Raw genomic sequence first — 16,229 nt, 5'->3', positions numbered from 1 at the left:
TCAGGATGGTAACAAGAGAATGTAGACTGAAATTGCATTGGGGCCATCTAGCTCTTGGACACATCAGGATATCCCTTTGAGACACAGTTTAAAGGACATCTTTTCCACACAGCCATCTGTGACCACTTCAGACCATTACAATCACTTTCTTCCCTTGGTTTTCCATTCCAATTGTTTACACTATTTGCTTAATGCCCTTTCTTATACACCAACACTTTCTGCAGGATCTAGAGAAGCAACACCAGGTTTCCAGCAGCAGGACTGGATTTCTGCCCCTTATATCACTACCTGGAGCCAAGCATAGTTGGGTAAGGATATGGCCAGCAGAACTTTGGGCAAACAGAATCCGCACTAGGGGGATAAATAGAGGTGATTGAATAGGAAGAGATGGAGACAGTATTTAAGAGGATAGAGGAGATGGTTGGACATCTAAAGCGTAGCAACAGCAGGAAGCCACTTGGCAATATGGAGCTTGGAGGGACCACAGGGAGGAGGTATAGCAGAGCACAGATGAACACTCAGGCAGGAGCTAACTACAGCAGAGCTACCAAGTGGGAGATCGGGCCAGCGATTGGCAGGGACCATCTGGAAAGGATTCAGAACCAACTTCAGAGGAGATGTAGCCACTATCAGAGAGCTTGCCTGCAATTCTCTGGCTCCTCCCCTCTTCCACTTTCCATTTTTGCCACCAGTGTCATCCAAAGGCCAAGGCTACCTGGGAGCCAAGTGACCAGGGCACCTCAGAAATCTAGTCCTAGTATTACAGAGCACAGGGTTGTCAGGGGATGGAGAGGACAACATGCGGATCGTTGGCACGGTAAGTCATTCATCTTCTGACAGCTGCCCCCCCATCTTCTTTTTTCAGTTTATTTTTTGAGAGAGAGAGAGAGAGAGAGAGAGAGAGAGAGAGAACCTGAGAACATATATAAGCAGAGCAGGGAGGGGCAGAGAGAGAATCCCAAGTAGGCTCTGCACCAACAGCACAGAAGCCAATACAGGACTCGAACCCACGAACTGGGAGATCATGACCTGAGCTGAGGTCAGAAGCCAGATGCTTAACTGATTAAGCCACCCGGGCACCCCATCCCCTTGCATCAAATCTTAAAGCAATGCTTTTCTAACCCACTTCTTGAGACTAGCACATGAGATTAATTTGTTGGGGAAAGCTAAAAAGTGAGACTGTGAGGACTTTTAGGAAAAATATTTCAAGGATGTCAAATGTTAGATAATTAGGAAAAGAGAAAGTCCTAAATATGCCTAGAGATATAGGTAACTAACATTTGTATTTAAATAATGCTGAAAGTTGAAAGAAACCTAAAATATATGTGATATATTCAGGACTGAAAAACAAAAACAAAATCCCACAATTTCTGCCTTCAACGATATCCTAACTCATGAAAATCAGTTAAAGTGCTATGGGGGGCCAGGGGTGGAAGAGGACAGTGAATAGCTGCTCCTTCCTTCTAGAGGATGGTGTACAGTGTACTATAGAGAATTTGGAAATGCCAGGAAGAATTTGATCCTTCTGCTGAAAAACCAAAGTTAGGAGGTTGGATGCTTAGGTAGGGGATGTGAGCATAATTAGAAGCCAAGGGTCTGGTTCTGATGCTGGTGGTGGCCTTGTTCAGGTCTCTGCTCTGGCTTTCTGGAACAAATAATAGAAACTGGGGAACAGCCCCACTGCACCATCAGTGAACACTGCAAAGAAAGAACTGATTCCTGCGATCTGAAGCCATATGTGTGATTCACTCCAGAGCCTGGTGGGTCCCCACTCTGTGTTCACCCCACAGTCAACACAGGCCATCTGCATCAGATTGCAATTATGCTTCAAACTTGCTCCAAAAATGAAAACTAGATGCTTAGCTTTGCATTTCAGACCCACCCCTTTTTCCACCTGGAAGTAACCTACAAGCTTTATCATCCATAGCCCAAAATGCATTGTTCTTGAAAAAGGTCAAAACAAAGTTTGAATTCCAGCTTCAAGACTTCATGACTTTGGCAATTAGCTTAAACTCCCTGGTTAAGTCACATGAAAGACAGAAATTTAGCAGAGTGTTTAGGTCACAGGAGGTGTTTGATACATTTCCTTGTGTTTTACCTTGCTCTGTTTCTTCTAATATGACCCTGTATCACAGACCAAGAGGTATTGTTTACTTTCCCTACAAAATATGTTGTTTGTTCACCCCTTCATGTCTTTGTTAATAATTATTTTCTTTGCCTGGAGTGTCCATTCCTGTCCTTCATGTGCCATTTAGTGTGGCTTCCTCCATAAAGACTTAACTGATTAACGGACATAGGAAAGACATTTAAACACACACACACACACACACACACACACACACACACACACACACTTTCTGAACCTAATGAAAGAACTAAATCCTGGCAACCTTGAACTGTATCTTTTTCATTTGTGTTTCTCTTGTCCTCCATCTTCAACATCTTACTTACCTCTCTAACCTGGAGACTAAATAAAAAACAATGCTAATATAGGGCCAGAATAGTTTGAGCTAGACAAGTCTATCTGGGTTTGGATTACACTGACCAGTAAGGGAAACATTTCTGCTACCTGCTATGGGAGAGAAGGTTTCCTTTCTAGCAGGTTGGCCTCATTAGCAGGAATGAAAGAAATGCCCTGAACAAAGGAAGAACTATCTCAACGCCAGCCTCAAGCTGGAATGTTTGAGACGATTTCCTTTTCTTGCTTAGCAAGCACTGAGCTTCCTGCTTCTGGTTTGGACCTGAAGTGGAGGTTCCCAAATACCAACAGGAAGGTCATACTTGTGGTCTCCCTCACTTGCCGAGACCTTGCGGAAACCCAAGGCCCTGGAATTTCATGTGGGTGTCCTTTCTCAAGAGATTTCCAGCTGTAATTCCCAGACCAGTGGTAGGCGCTCTATTCTGCAGATCCACAACAATTCTGTTAACTTTTCCAAGATTCCAATATTATCTTGCCAGTGTGGGTAAAATAATTAAAAAGAGTTCCAGTGGGTAGTGGTAGGATTTTAAAACATAGGATAAAAATCTCATTAATTTGAGTTGTGTTAGTAGGTTTCTACATACAGGCAAGGGAAAGGACAAGATTCATCCATTCATCCATCCATCCATGCATAAATATCGAGTACCCATTGATATATCGGTCACTGTTCTCAAACGAGGGTCTTTTCCAACATTACCTCTGAGAAGTCACTTCTATGAACTATTGAGTGTCAACTCACCCTACAGAGATTCAGATGGACAAATAAGATTATTACATGAATTTATTAGTTCCATCCACATGTATGAAGACCTCATGGATGCCAAGAAACCATGGTAGTCACTGATGTAAAGAGGAGTATTTTACTTGTTAAGGCTCACCATACTCTAGATGCTTTTGCAAATGGATCTTAATGTCCACAACAATCCCATGAACAGTCCTCTGTTTTACAGCTAATAAAACTAAGGTTTTGAGAGGGTTTTCAACCTTCACAGGAAACCATCAGAGTCAAGATTCATCCCATTGTTTGAACATTTATCTACTGATGGGCATTTGGATGGCTTCTAATTTGGGGTTATTACAAAAAGTGATATTGCGATTATTCTGGCTCTTGTCTTTTCTGTACACAAGTAATTTTCCTATTTTGTATATACTTAGGAGTAAAATTGCTGGGTCATAGGATGTGCCTATGTTAAACCATAGCACACATTATCAGCCAAATTTTTTCTGACATTATTTTATCATTTGAATTAATTGATGTGGCAAATTCTATTTCCCCAAAATGGCCACAACAATACCTCCCATCCCACATGCTTTCCTTATGCTGTAACCTTAACACTTCCTCTAGCAGGTGATAAAGTCTAGGTCATTTCTCCCTGAACCTGAGTGGACTTTTGTGACTTCCTCGATGGGGGCTGTTCAACAGAATATTCTGTAATGATGGAAATGTTCTCTTTGTATTGTCTAATACAGCAGCCACAGCAGCTACCAGCCACATTGAGCACTTAAAACATAGCTAGGATTATAGAACTGAATTGAATTTGAATCCACTTAAGCTTAAATAGGTATGTGTGTCTAGTGGCCATTGCATTGGACAATGCAGGCTTAGATCAATAGAATACGGTGGAATTAGTGTTTTGTGATTTATGAAGCTAGAACATTAGAATGCCATATACCTGGCCTTGTTCTCTTAGAAACAGGCACTATGTTTTAAGGAAGCCTAGGCAGACCATGGCAAGTCTAATATAGAGAACAATCTAGAACTATGGATCACATATACAGCAGACCTCCCAGACACACCAAACCCAACTCACCAGCCATGTGAGTGACTGATCTTGAAAGTGGAATCTGTAACTCCCACTTAAGCTGTTCTAGCTGATGATGAAGCAGTACAAACAAGCCATCCCTACTGAGCCCTGCCCAAATTGCTTACATAACAACATAATAGTAAAAACACAGAAGTGTTCCCATTAAATTAAGACATAAAACAAGGATGCTAGTTATTACTCCTATTGCCTAAAATTCTGTGGGAGATTCCTTCTAATGAACCAAGGTAAGACAAATAGTATAAAAATTCTAAAAGATGAGGCAAGTTTTTCAACTTAAAAATTCCTGGATAATTTCAGAAGCCTGGAAAACCCAAAAGCATCCACTGAGAGAACAGTTATAAATAAAGGGAGAATTTTGAAATTAATATTTAAAACCCTGTTGGCTTTACTATATTCACATAAGATATACATACTTCTATCACTTGAAGAAAAATCCATTAAGTAAAAGCCTCAAGGAAATAAATGCCCAGAAAAAGAAGTGTGTTATGATTTATATGAACAAACTTTAAGGTGCTCTAATAGAGCACAGAAGGAATTTTGAAAAACTTTAAAGTGACCTATGGAACATAAAATACAATTTGAAGTAATGGGAACTAATGTCCAGTTGTAGTGAAGATAACGTGATGCTGTAAAGATACTCATTTCACCTACGTTAATCTGTAAATTGAAGGTGATTCCAGAAATATTACCAACAGGACTGTCTGTATGAAACCAGACATTGCTAAATCTATATTCCAGGGGAAGATCAGGCCGAAACAACTTGAAGAAGACAGATAAGGGAACAGACTACATGATTAAATATTATTATGAGCCTGGTGTAGCCTTTCTACCGGTGCATGAATAGAAATATCAAAGGAAAAAAGAATATTGGATGAGACTCAAGTATCTGGATATTTAGATTATGATAACATCAGTGTTCCAGTTCAGTGTGTCAAAGGCAGAATATTAAAAAAATGGTGTTGGGACAACCTACTGAGAAAAAAATTAAGGTAAGTCCCTAATGTACCACTTATTCAAAAAATTTGATCTATATGGATGAAATTTTGAAATTAGGATAAAATGACTTTCTTGTAACCTCATAGCAGTAAGTTTTTTCTCAGCAAGATACAGAATTTAGAATTTTCAAAAGACTGATAACAATAACTTCATAAGTTTTTAAAATTTCTACTTGTCACATGCTAGAAACAAAAGTAGTATATAAACAACTTGGGAAATATTTGCAGTATATATGATCAGGCTAAGGGAAAAAGGTCCTTACAATTTACTTAGAATTAACCTAACACACTAGCTTGATAAAATATGGACAAAGGGCACAAATAGTGTTCTACAGAAAAAAAATACAAAATTTTTTAAACACGAAAATGTTTAACCTACTTCAGAATTAGAGAAATGTAATAAAAAAATTTACTTTATAGAGGGACAGGAGGAAATGTGTTTAGCGCTGGTGAGGTGGAAGCAGCCATTCTCCTTCCCACAAGGTTAGTGGGAAAATTCATTGGTATAATCCTATGGAAGGGCAATTTGACAGTATCCATCAATATTCTAAACTCGAGGTTTCAAGTGCATAAACAACTTCACTTTCATCCTGCAGGCAGCTAGCACTTATGCAATTCAATACACTTTTGGGGCCATATTGGTTGTGAGAGCAAACATTTAGAAGGTAGGCGACTGACTGTGTGCAGATAGAAATGATGCGGCACATGATAGTACGGCTACCACAGGGATGACTTTGTAAGACTTACTGCAAATGATTTCCAGTACTGAAAAAAAAAATCAAAAGATGCAGTGCAGTGTTTCAAAGGATGCAAAAAAAACAAAAAAGTGTAAATCTTCAGGTTACAACTGAACAGAATACTTCTCGATAGACACAAAAACTACTGATTTCTAAGATTGCTTTAGAAAGGGGAGGGGGCAAAGGGTTAGATAAAAAGTTTGTTCTCCCTCTATAGCCATTTTTACTGCTTGACATATTTACCATGGATGTGTCCTATTTTTTCCACTTAAAAACAAAAATGAGGTAGTAAAAAAAAAATCTACCTCCTCAAAAATCTCTCCCAGCTTGGACTGGCACATGACCAGAAATTCTTTTTATGAATCAGCCTTTGGGGAAATTCCAGTCTCTGCTTCAAAGGCAACATTAGAAAAATCCATGAAATCCTAGGCTCTGCCCCTACTGACGACTTCACATAGTAGCTGCCTGTTTTTTTTTTTTTTTTTTCCTAGCTGTGTCTGAAACTGACCAGGTCTTTCAGAAACACCGCCCATATAGAGCCTACTCTATGTTGTCTTTCATGGGGCTTACCCTTCCTATTTGTTCTAAAGATGTGGGAGTCTCTGATTGGCTTTACATCTGATTTATGCCTGGAGCCTCCATGAACTGTCCATGAATGTTCTTTTATATCTGTATTATAAAAATTCAATAAAGATTTCTTAATTGAAACAATGAAAGTTTTATTTTTAAAATCAAATTCAATGTAGGGAAGGGAAAATATCCTTGCAGCACTGCCATAGAATTTACCACAAACTAGGCAGTGTTCCAAACACACACATATATAACAATAGATTATACACAGTTATGTCTATACTTTATATATAACATATATATGCCTGCCCAGCTAGACTAGGTTGAGATGAGCCTTGAGTGCAAACAGTCTGGCCCCAGTACATACAATGAGGCTCCTTCTTGTCCTCACCCTTCTTGTCCTCACTCCCTCCTTGAGTGGCCCAAACACCGTGACCCACCATTATGTTCCTTCCCTCACAAAAAGCCTCATCTCTCTGGCCCTCATGGTTCTCTCTGGGCAAAACTCCAGCCTGGTCAGGTCCAACTTTCTGTCTCTTGTGGCTGAAGGGACTGGGCAAAGGCACACCACCCTGCTCACGGGTTATACTTTACATGCACAACTCAAACTCCAAGAGGACCCTCAGTCCCATGTCACAGTCCTGCTGTACCCCTCTGGATACTGTTACTCTTCTAAATGACTATCTAGACCATTGTGTCCTTTGAACCACCACCACCTTCTCCCCCAGCCTCCCAGGTAGCTGATGGGTTGGTCTTGTATTTCTCTAAGGAAACATCCACAGGGGCCAGGTAGCTAACATAAAACGCTGAACTAGAAGCATTGCCTATGGAGTGGGAAGGACTGAAGCTGCCTGACGAGGGCAGAAGCTGTGTGAATGGTCTACTTGCTCCTCAGCTCATTATTCATGGCCGTGAAGTGGGCCAGCCTGGGTTTCCGGAAAGTGGAATCTTTTCAAGAGAATGTGAAGGTTCAGATTTTGCTGTAAAATTTCCTGATCCTAAATACTTTGTGGAAAAAAGGAAAATATTTCCACGAGCTGGAATGTACCCTGTAGGTACCCAGTTTGTAAGTCTGTAGAGAAAAGTGAATCAAGAGGAATCATTTGTTATTTTCATAGAACTTCAAAGAAGGCCACCAGATTTCTAAGTAAGAAGAGTTTCAACTCAAGCTACCATGGATTCTCAAGCATTTTCTCTTTAGCCTGCTGGGATCAGTGCAGAAGCCCAGAAGAAATTTAGGATTATTTGAGATGTTAATAAAGGGATTGTTTTTCGTGTTGTGGGTGTAGAGAAACTACGTACCTTGGAGCTAATAACAGGATTGTGCTTGCTCAAAGAGGGACCCTGATTAAGTGTATCACAGAACATCCAGAAATTTGTATTATTGTGAGCGAACATTTTTTTCCAGCAGACAAAGCTAGTCCTGAAATCTAGGTGTAAACTCAGAGAATCAACATTTCTACCTCACTCCCCCCCACCCCCCCACCAATTCCTTTCCTGGAAAAACCCAGTTGGAGTGCAGAGGACAGGACATGTACCACTATTATGGTCCGGAGGTGTTGACTTGCCACAGCACAGAACAGGGAGTGGGTTTAGGGAAGGAAATGAAAAGACCAAGCAGAAAACCACCATCCAACCTGTAAAATAGGAACTTAAACTATTCTCTTTTTGTAATTGAGAAAATAGAGACAAGTTTATTAACTTAGTAACTGTCACAAACACTAACTGATGCAGCAGTCTGGTCATCCTGACTCCACAGCATAAAAACACTTTTCTATATGGTCCCTTGACCATGAAATTCTATAGTGTATGTAAATTTATTTGGAAAAAAATCACGTAGAGAATTCAATATGTTCTACATGCTAAACAAATTACTTCATTCAGAGGAACTGATTTACCAGAAAGCTGGGTTTATACATTCAACCCATATTTACTGAGTGTCTGTGGTGCTGTGCTCAGGGGTGAACAGCAGAGAGAATACCCCTGCTTTCACAGGGACAGAGCCTAGATTCTAGTACAAGACAGTATAGAGACAATATAAACAATACAGACATAGATGCTTTTACATAACAAGTTATAGAAGAAAACAAAGCAAATGAAATAGCCTAATGTAGAACAAAGGCTCAGACTACAGTCTACTGACCAAATCCAGCCCGCTGCCTGACTTGGTAACGTCTATAAACACAGAGTGTTTTTTTAGTATTTTTCAATTGTTGGGAAAATATCAAAAGTAGACTACTATTTTGCCACACCTGAAAATGATGAGGCTTCAAATTTCAGTGTCTATAAATAAAGTTTTAATAGAACAGAGCCCTGCTTGCCTATTTTCATATTATCTATGGCTTCTTTGATGCCACAGTGGCAGAGCTCAGTAGTTACAAGAGAGACCATATGGCTTGCAAAGCTTCAATATTTACTATCTGGCTTTTTACAAAGAGTGATTCCTGGGGGTATGAACAACTTTGAATTGGGTGGTCAGAAAAAATCTCTTGAAATGAGTATGTATTACGACATGAAGTCAGAGAAGAGGGCTTTATGTTACTTTAAATTGGGTTGTCCAACAAAATTTTCTTTAAGAAATAGACTAACAACTGTTCTGACTGTTCTAGTAACCACCCCCCCCCCAAAGGAAAATAAATGGCATACTTCAGCCATCATCCACCCATAGGCCAAGTTTCCAAAATACAGAAAGTTTGGCTCCAACAGGAATATTTCCAAAAGGTTATATATGAAAACAAGGAGAGGAATTATTGTTATAACACCACGGGTGAGCTTTTTCAGCCAAAGATTGCATATGTTATTTTGATTTTAGACCATCAGATAGATTAATCAGAACCCTCTTTAAAAGCATTTGAACCAAAGGAAACTTGTCTTTTCTGCCAAATGTCCACTGAGTCATTAACAGAATATAATAAAGATTTGAGGCTTTAGTTTTGGAAAAGTTGTCATAAATTCTCCCTAGGACGAACGTTCATCTAGGAACTTCTGCAAATTCCACCCATATTTTAGGTGGAGACTGGATTAGGCTGATGTGCAAGTTGAGGAGGCCTAAAGAAACCTCCTCAGTCAACCAACTCATGTGCTATTAAACAATCACACCCCAAACTAAGGCAAAGAGAAAGGAGATTGGGCCCAGTGACTTATTAGGGACTACCACTTTAGATACATGGTCTCATTTTCATATGAGAATACAATCTTTACAACATTTAATTTGTATGACAATCATACAGATGTGAAAAATTAGGGGAGTAATTATCATCTCCCATTTTACAGAAGATGCTTCATAAATGAAGCTTATGAGGTTTAAGTACCTTGCTGAAAGTCATACGATTGATATGAATCCTCTGTGAAGATTGAAACATGAATCCTGCATGAACAGTAATTCCAGGATTCCTGTGGTGATTGTGATCTCTGGAGCCTGTGCTCACTTGCATCCTCACGCTGTCTCTATCACTCTCACACACATTCACACACACACACACACACACACACACACACAGAGTATACTGTTAATTTCTGTTTCTTGGCATGTAGAAAAACAAACTTAATGTCTCCAACACAGTCTTTTTAGTCCATCAGGCCTGGATTAAAATCCTGGATAACTAACCAGTGAGAAGGTTCCTACTGAGTTACTTAACTTTTAGCTTCTTCACCTATAAAATCTGTTTTCAGCACGACTTATCCACTCACGTTTATTGAACTACCTTTATCTGCCTTTTCATCATCTACTCTTGTTGAACATGTTCGAGATAATTTCCTGAAGGATATGTGTAATGTGTAACAAATTAAAAGACCAACACACATACAGGGAACAAAAAGGCAAAAGAGAAGATGTAGTTCCAGAAAAACAAACAGCTAGACTCTACTAATACAAAGGAGATCAGCCCCATTGGTCATTAAAGAAATACTAACTGAAGTAAACAAAATTTGAGGTTTATCTGATGGGTAAAACTTTGCCAGATTAAAACTAACAGGGTTGGAAAACTGGTAGGAAAAATTGGCAGTGCTCATTAACAGTTGGTGACTGATATTGGTCTCTTTCAAGCCAAGATTCCTATCTTGAGTCTCCTCCCATTTAGCATTAAACTATTGAATGTCCCGCTCAATAAAGCTGCCATTGGAAATGTACTTACGTGTACCAGGAAATTTATCCCATTGAATGTTATCAATCCTATCAAGTGAACAATAAAGTCATTTATCACTTAAAAATGGGGGGGGAGTGGCTCAGTGAGGTTTGGCAACTTATCCAACTTCTTCTGGAAGTAGGAGACTCAGTGTTCACGGGACACTACTGATTAAATATCCTAGGTAAATGGTCTCTACCTGTTCTATAATCTTTACTGCTTTTCTATGCCTACACAACACACTCTCATTGACCATAGAATAGTCTCTGTGTCAACCTTGGTATCAAGCATGGTTATTGTACATGAAGAATTTGTTGAATTAATATAGCCATTCTTACAGCGGCCTTCCTTGATCAGAGTTTAAAATTCCGAGATTAAAGAAGCAACCAGTTTCAGACGCCAACCTTTGTAAAGGCTTGTCATTTGTCCCTTCGTTAATTCAGCTCAGAAATGGAATCATTAGAATTGGTGTCAACCACCTCTTACAGTTTGCTGGGATAACATATCAACATTATTTCAATCAAGATTTTCTTACCCTTGGGGCCCCTGGGTGGCTCAGTCGGTTGGGCCTCCGACTTCGGCTCAGGTCAGATCTCACGCTCATGGGTTCGAGCCCCGCGTCAGGCTCTGTGCTGACAGCCAGCTCAGAGTCTGAAGCCTGCTTCTGGTTCTGTATCTCCTTCTCTCTCTGCCCCTCCCCCTCTCATGCTCTGTCTCTCTCTGTATCAAAAATAAATAAAACATTAAAAAAATATTTTCTTACCCTTAATAGTCAGGGAGAAATAAAACATGCTTTCAGATAAACACCAAGAGAGATTTTTGACCACAGATTATCATGGAAATAACAAATAGGAGACATTTCAGCTAGCAAAATGCGAATTCAGAGGTAAATCATGGAATTCAAGAAACAATTCCCAAACTGGCAGTGTGTCAATACAGGTAATTAAACATCAATCACATAGACCTCAGCTCCTGGGTCTTGGTCCTCCCCCTGAAGCATAAGCCTGCTTGCTCCTGGCCACCTGCAGCTGCCTAGGCTACAGGTGGTGTGCATGGGCACTGTAGTGCACAGTCTTAGGATCCCCTGCACCTAGCAACAGGTGACTTGTGGGTGACTGCACCTGTTGAGGACTTTACTATCAGTCCACCCAGACCTAAGGAGGAAGAACCAGCAGGGTATCATCCCCTCCCCCTCTACCACTATTTTCAGACATACCAAAGGGACTAGTTTTGGGGTTCCCACTAACTTCCAAGAAGGAGGCGTGCCACTCTCTGAGCCCTGCTCCAAGGCCATCTTTCTCGCCAAGGGGATTCTTCTCCCCAAACCTTGCTACATCTAGAGCTTTCCAGAAATTGCATAGAAGAGACCTAGAGCCAGGGAGGGACCTGGGTCAGCTAAGAGTGGTCCCAGGAGTTGGTGTTACTAGGAAAGGCCGAGGCAGAGTTCAAACAAAATGGTATTAGAACAGTACAACTTGTTAATCAAACTGAAGAGAAATTGGAAGAGTTGCCAGAAGGAACTTCCTTGATCAGAGATAGTTCCCATTCAGGTTACCTATTGACAGAATGTGTTAGAACACCAGCTGGACCAAATATAATACCAATATGGGAAGTTCAGCCTGGACTCTAGTCATATGTGTCTAGTCCACGTTTAAACAATTTAACGGCATGACGCATCTGCATTTACTATGTTCAGGATAAGCAGATGGACTGAAAGCCCCCCAGAAGGACGGTGTTCACCTTTACCTGGCCAATTTGCTCTATACATCAATACCATCTCTGTATTAGCTTGGGCTGCTCAAACAAAATCGCACAGACTAAGTCGGTTAAACAACGGCAACTTACTTTCTGGAGGTTCTGGAGGCTGGAAAGTTCAATATCAAGTCTGGAAGAGTTCAGTTTCCGCTGAGACTGCGCTGGTCCTTGAGTCCTTACCTGGAAAGAGAGGCAGGAAAGAAGACTCGCTCGCTCGCTCGCTCTTCCGCCTTATAAAGCTACTGTCCTATCAGATTAGGTCTCCATCCTTATGGCTAATTTAACCTTAATTACCTTCTAGAGATTCTCAGTTAAGATCATATTGGGGGTTTGCATTTCAACTTACAAATTTTGGCTAAGACACTAGTCCATAGTACTCACCATTAACAAATGCACCTTTACTATATGGAGACTGCTTTTATCCATAAAACCAAAGGTACTTGGAAAAATATAAATTCCAGGTAGAAGTGTTACTTTTGAAAAAACATGCCTCATGTGGTGTATCTTGGAGTGCAGCCATGTAAAAGAGAATGAAACTTAAGGGGCTGTTCTGGAATTCCTTCCAAGAGCAACTGAAGTCAATCTAATTAATGCGTATGACTCTACTCCAATAACTAGGCACTTGAATCTACCCCGAGATCATCACCTGAGGGATGTTTCCTTAAGGCAGAACCTAGTGAAGGCTGCAGGTGTATGTTAACAGAATTAATTGACTTTCTGGAGCTCCTTTCAATTAGGTCAAATGTTCTAGCACTGGCAGTAGATGAAGAGGCCTTCATGGAGGCTTTGAAGATGTGGAGGGAACCAAGAAGACACAGTGATTTGATTTTATGTGGCTCATGATCAGAGATATTTTAGAACATTTAAAAAAATTATTTAATGGGGCATCTGGGTGGCTCAGTCAGTTAAGCGGCCGACTTTGGCACAGGTCATGATCTTGTGATGCGTGAGTTCAAGCCCTGCTTCAGCCTCTGTTCTGACAACTCAAGAGCCTGGAGCCTGCTTCAGATTCTGTGTCTCCCACTTTCTCTGCCCGACCCCTGCTCACACTCTGTCTCTCAAAAATAAATAAACATTAAAAAAATTTTTTTTTAAATTTATTTAATTTTTATGAGAGAAAGAGGGGGAGAGAAAGAGAGAGACAGGGAGAGAATCTGCACTGTCAGTGCAGAGCCTGATGTGTGGCTCAAACTCACAAACTGTGAGATCATGACCTGAGCCGAAGTTGGACGCTTAACCGACTGAGCCCTCCAGATGCCCCAAGAACATTTTATATTTTGCATTCCTGTGTACCTAGGAGTCTTGCTGAAGAAAGAAATCATGCTTGTGGGGGTATTTTATGCAAATAACCAATCAACCAAAAAACGTCACCATGAAGTTTTATATTTTAGTTTTTTTTTTTTTTTTTTACTACAGTTATAAACTCTCTCATGTGAATGATTACTATCACAAGGTATTTAAAGGGAGCCTTATTTCAGAGTTATTTCAAGCTGGTCCAAGAAAAAGTCTTTTCTCTTAAGGCTAAAGAGAGGAATGTCATACTATACGGGTGCAAGTCAGTCACAATATATAACCAATGTGATGTAGATAGACACTTTACCCTGTTGAAGCAGGTGTTCTCGAACTGTTGCCATTGATTTTTTGGGAAATACTTTTAGAAATTTCCAAGTTGTCCTTGAATTGTTTAGCCACACAAACTTAGGCAGTGGTCTCCCTTCTGCTGTAAAGAACACTTCAATTTAATTCTTTTCCAGACACCTGCCTCATTTCAAAATGTGTATTTATTGCTGTTACAATTTTATTAGATGATATTAAATTAAAAAACTGACTTTAAAAATCAATTACATAATATACTATTTTGTGTATTTAATAAAAAGGCATTTATTTAAATCACCAGAAAGACTAAAACTAACATGATTGACAACCCCCAGTTGTGGTAAAAATGTTGAGCAGTTACAGGGCACGTAGATGTATATAAGTTTATATAAGAACTTAAGCAGTAACATTGAATGAATGCATACCCTAAGATTGTATCAGTTAGTGATTTTTACACAGTTCTAAGTAGCAGACTAACAGACCAACAAAAACTTTTGGGTCCTGTAGCAGCAATCTTTATTTCTAGCTCATATGAAAGAAGGGCAGATGGCTTTTAGTTGCTGTAGGTTGGGCTCAGATGGACTTTTCTCCAGACCATGGGTTAAATTCAACACCACACTTCCCAGGATATGTCCTTTTCAGAGCCCCAAATGGACAAGCAGAAAAAGTACATGCCTCTTAAGGTCTAGGCTCAGAACTGGGAACTGAAACTTGCACCCACATTGCTTCAACAAAGGTGTTATGTCCAAGTCTAATGTCAATAGAGCAAAGAAATATATCCTTCCAAAGTCTATTCCTTAAATATTGATTTTGAAGATAGTTCAATGGAAACATAAATGCAAAGAGTTAAAAAAAGAGTAAATTAAAAAAAAGAAAGATCTAATGGTTTAGCCTATGAGTAATTCCCAAAAAGAGAGAGGGTACTGAAAAAAATAAAAATATGTAAAGACATTGAATATCAATAACCAAGATACAATTATGTTTTTCAATACCAGCCCAGGCAGTTCAAAAATAAAATATAAATAATATATACAATTTATAAAAGCACTCAAATATATCAGAACCAAAGAATGACCCTAATGAAAGATAGACATGATATTTGTTGGGAGATTTAATATTTTTTAAACAATATTAAAGTAAACCTAAGTCAATTGAGAAATATACCCTATTTATGGTGAAGAAAATACCATAAATATGTCATTTGCTCTGAATTGATTCGCAAATAAGGTTCAAGATCAAGCTTTCTATAGACTTTTAATGCTGATTTTAGAACATATATAGAAAAACCATGAGAAATTAACATAATTTGGAAGGTGAACAAGTTTGGGGGAATTTTCCTAAGTGATACCAAAATTTATTGTGAAGCTACAGTATATAAATCAGTGTTAGATGCTGAGATAGGCAAATAGATCAAAATAGATCCTATAAACAGATATATGCATGTGGGAAAATTTGATTCAAGACAGTATATACCACCATAAAAATAAAGTAGAATGGAACATCAATAGAAGTATAATGTAACATTATATAAAATTGGTACTTAGTGGTAAATTTATAGCTTAGAGGCATTTATTTACAAACTAGAAGAACTAAACACAAATAATGAAGAATTTACATTTGTTTAATTGGATAAACAATAAATTAAAAAATTTAAGATGTATAGTGATATAATAAAATGGCAAAAAAATGCAGTGAATAGAAAATAATTAAAAAAGTATGTCTATTATGCTTGGGGTACTTATTGTTTCCAACTATTTAAAAAAAAAATAGTTTATTGTCAAATTGGTTTCCATACAACACCCAGTGCTCTTTCCCACAAGTGCCCTTTTCCATCACCAGCACCTCTTTTCCCCCCTCCCCCTTCCCCTTTACCCTCAGTTCGTTTTCAGTATTCAATAGTCTCTCAAGTTTTGCTTCCCTCTCTCTCCCCAACTCTCTTTCCCTCTTCCCCTCCCCATGATCTTCCATTAGGTCTCTCCTGTTTTCCTGTTAGACCTATGAGTGCAAACATATGGTACCTGTCCTTCTCTGCCTGACTTATTTCGCTTAGCATGACACCCTCGAGGTCCATCCACTTTCCTACAAATGGCCAGATTTCATTTTTTCTCGTTGCCATGTAATACTCCATAGTATGTGTGTGTGTGTGT

Source organism: Suricata suricatta, chromosome 15 (genome assembly GCF_006229205.1).
Source record: "Suricata suricatta isolate VVHF042 chromosome 15, meerkat_22Aug2017_6uvM2_HiC, whole genome shotgun sequence".
NCBI lineage: Eukaryota > Metazoa > Chordata > Mammalia > Carnivora > Herpestidae > Suricata > Suricata suricatta.
This window is presented reverse-complemented; position numbering follows the sequence as displayed.